This window comes from Amblyomma mixtum, chromosome 10 (assembly GCF_055824585.1).
Source record: "Amblyomma mixtum isolate Tamu chromosome 10, ASM5582458v1, whole genome shotgun sequence".
Classification (NCBI taxonomy): domain Eukaryota; kingdom Metazoa; phylum Arthropoda; class Arachnida; order Ixodida; family Ixodidae; genus Amblyomma; species Amblyomma mixtum.
Genome location: NC_143021.1, coordinates 33342300 through 33346333, shown reverse-complemented (window position 1 = coordinate 33346333; position 4034 = coordinate 33342300).

The following is a 4034-nucleotide window of genomic DNA, read 5'->3' as shown; positions in this document are numbered from 1 at the left end:
AGGCGCCGATGTAGAAGAGGACGTCAGTGAAGCCAAGTATAATTTAAAAAACATTACAGGTCATAATCTGAAAATGGGACGTCTGAAGGTGCTAGCAAGCTGTTGACCACTCTAAAGACTACTTGATTATTTTTTAAATCACTGCACTCACATTATATTGGCCCTTTCATTCATGAACTCAACTTGTTCTCAGCCAGTACACCACTCTCACTTCCGTCTTGTTCCCACCATGTTGTCTCGCTTTTATTCGCAACAGAGGGGTGATTAGAAACTTTTTAAGATGCCTCAAGGCATTAATGTTTTTGATTCATCCATGACTAGCGGGAGGCCGAAGAGAATAGGCTACGCAGGGAGGTTTTACATGAGAACCGGCGTTAGCTTACTATGACATCAATGTAGGCGCAGTTTGTATTCGACATCCACCCTCTGTTCACCTTCGCCAGCTAGGATGACGTCATGGAATGCTCCACCGCACCAACTGCTGCCTTCCCACGTGCACTATGTTCACCTACATCCATCAAGTAACACCGTAGTCGTCATGGCTATAAATGGAGCAGCGAAATGGAAAAGGACAAACCTCTCACATTTGCCAGGTTTACTTAATAGTAAACTCTGGTATGTTATGCAAGTATATCATTGTTCATGTATAAACGCTCAGAGGCTGCATAGGATTTTCGCTGTGTTTGTATAGGCTTGTCAAGTGAAGGGGTGCAGAAGAACGAATTTGTTGAAGCGGGTAATAGACATGGCGCTGGGACTAGCGCACCAGACTTTATGGCTATGTCAAAAACGGTTTTTTTCTCTGAAATGGTCTGCCGGTGCGCTGAAGAAACAGATGAAGAGGTGGTAGCTCGCCTCGAGCCAGTAGGCAGGTCCGTGTATTTCCTTTTTATCCTTCTCCCACTCACAACAACAACTACCGTCGGCGTAGAGCGGCGCTAGACACGGCGGAGGCGGGCTGAAGAAACGGATGAAGTTGGTTTCGCAATTTCTACTCTTAACCAAGCTGAGCCTCTGCCATTTTTCTTTCTTTCAAGCTACACACGGGAGCGATACCAATTAAGAAGTTCCTAGAGGGAAGGACTTTTCTACCATAGGGATCTCTAGTTTGTAGGCAGCTAGAAAATATAGACCATGTTGTCTTAAATTGTTGAGAAGGGGCATATTTTTGGGATCTATTACAAGGAACAATGAAGAAAGGATTTTTAATTTCACTCTCCCGACATTTGCCCCTCATGCGCATTCAGTGAAGATTATGTACCATTTTATTTATTATTAGGCTGATGGGCCCCCACGGTACTAAGCGCTCCGGAATGGTAAGTTACAATTCAGATCCGGATTAAAACCAGACCGTATTTTGTTTCCTAAATGTATGATTTGGTTTGTTGCAATGCAAAAAAAGGCGGCGGAAACTTCCGTGCGGCTCTCCAAAGTATAGCCCTCGTTATATCCGCACGAATCTTAATAAGCTGCAGCCATCCTGTGTCCGCCTAATCACAAAGTCGCCAGATGTTTTTTGTGTATATATACACCGTGTTCTGCGTGGAGTTTCTGCTTTTCTTAGTTGATATGTGGTGTTTGTTGTGTTTGTGAAATCTTGTGCTTCACCAGAGCCTGGTAATGAAGAAAAAAAAGCTCATCATGGCTACTCGCTTCTCATGACAAATTCCTGCCTTCGAAACTCACCTCTAGAACTTTTTCCGTCATTATATTTTTTATTACGAAGAAATTCTACACAAAGATAGTGTAAGGGCGCTAAAGCGATTGGAAAGCATTTGCAGCACTGACTGAAAAATGAAGAGAAAAAGAACTTTTGCGAGCATTCCTGAAGGCGCGCGCGGCTGTCGGTAAGAGCATCTCAGAGCAGGGGCCAGGACCTCCACCCCACGCGTCTTTGGCGAATCGGGATGAGAGCGAACAGATTTTCTAGAGAATTCCAGCCCTGTTGAGAAGACAGGGGAAGTGAGACGTAGCTTAACGTGTGTGGCGACACTTGTTCTCTAAGTGCCTCGCTGTCTTCGGGAAATTTCGAACTATGTTATTTAAGGTCATGATGCATCTCGTTATGCAGTTCTAAGCCAGCCTTCGCGCAGCGATGTAGACAGGCCCCGGGTTCCTAGAAGCCTTGAAGAATGAGCTTTGAGCTCGAGTGTTTCTTTTTAAACAGCTTTGGTAGGTTAGTGCGTAGTCACTGTTTCGGCTTCGCAGATTCGTTTCTGCACAGTTTTTAATTACTATAAAATACCTGTTCCTTTGTCTCCCTTGTCTCTTCGTCCGTCCATCACCCAGCTGCCTGCTCGAAGTTCCGTGCCAAATAAACGAGCCTCGAAGGAAGCGAGGTGTGAAGTAAGAAACTATCATTTTTACTCATAGATAAAACTGCTCACCGCAGCCAGTAATGCAAGGACAATAAAAACTAGCCCAGCGCAAGCCCACCTGACTCGACAGTGTCCGGTTCGTTGTCTTCGTGGCTTAGTGCACAAGTTGCACGGGTCAGGCGCAAGGCTATAGGTTTGCATGCTCTAATAAAGTTTTGTTCAAGGTGCAACCTTCTAATAACGAGTTTTCTTACTTATTGCTTAATGAGACTGACAAATGTATTTTATACGTTATAGGGAAGATTTACAATCGCATGAAATGACGCTATACAAATTTAATTTTGTTACCATGATGAACTGACATCCCCCCTGAGAACAAACAGGATGCGCCAAGAGGCATAAAATGCTCAAACAAATAAGAGAAACACCCTAAAATGTTCTCTCCATGGTCTTCCTGGATTGTGTTATATGCTGTGCTGTAATTGCTCCTACGTCTTTTAGAACGTCCCTGTAGACGCTGGTATTGGAAACGTAGGCATTGTTTCTGTCGTTTTCAACCGGGAATCAAAGAATAAAATTATGAAACTTTGCCTAAACTCTGTAAGGTAGACCGGTTTTATGAATTTCTGTTGCCTTCTCCGTAACCTCCGCAGTAATAGGGCTTGAAAAAAAAAATTTCTCTGCCCCATTCAGGAAACCCGGATGTAAACGTCAGCAGCAGACGACAGAGGAAACCGAAAAGTACTAAAGCGCAGAGCCTTGATTTTGCAAGAATAGTTCCACAGCTGGCTTCCATAATCGCCCAGCAGTCGCAACGGTAGTGAACAGGAGTGAATACCTTCTCAGTCTGGTCTGCAAAGAATATTGTACTTCAATCCGGCAAAAGGTAAGGAATCACGAAGATCTCGGGCAACCGCCGTTAAATGACTGTCTAACTTGACCGTGCTATCACGGCAGCCGTGGCCTAGTGGTTTGGTCGTCCGCCTCGGCTGCGGGAGGTGGCAAGTTCGAAACCCACCGACGGATACCCAACGGATGGGTACAGGCGCTCCCCAACCTGGCGACCTGTTTGTTCGTGGGGAGCAGTCCTGGGAGAGGCTCCGTAGATCCCGCTATGCCCTGGGGGTTAAACCTTGTTTCGAAACACCGCCTGTAAAGGCGGCGTGGTATGTGTTCATGTGCTGTCCTCGTGTTTGTCTCTGTGACGTGTAAGTGTAAGTGTTTATCTGAGTCTCGGTGAAGGGTTCTGGCAAGGCCACAAATGGCGGCAGAGGTGCATAGATGCCGGTGAATGAATAGCTGGACGATTGGTCACAATCGCGGGGCATCTTTTGTTCCCTTTTTTTCCCATCCAAAGCCCATAAAGGGACACTGCGGAGCATTCCATCCAATTTGTGTGCGTAGTTAAAGTCCATCCTGGGCCGTTTTCTGGCTACGCTCTGAACATGACAGCTACATTTGTTCTTGCGCAACGGCTACAATTCGCAACATTTGTATAGAAAACGGCTCAATGTGAACCCTTGTGCAGTCAACGGCGTTGTATCCTAACTCGGGTGTGCGAGCATATAAAATCTTGGCGACTAACCGCAGCTTGCTTGCAAAATAACCGGCTGATGGCGTTTCTTGCTCTACATATTTTGTCCTTTTCTATTTCATAACGAACCTAGCATGACGCTCTATGGCAGGAATAAAGCTACGCAGTGCTCCTTGCGTGAC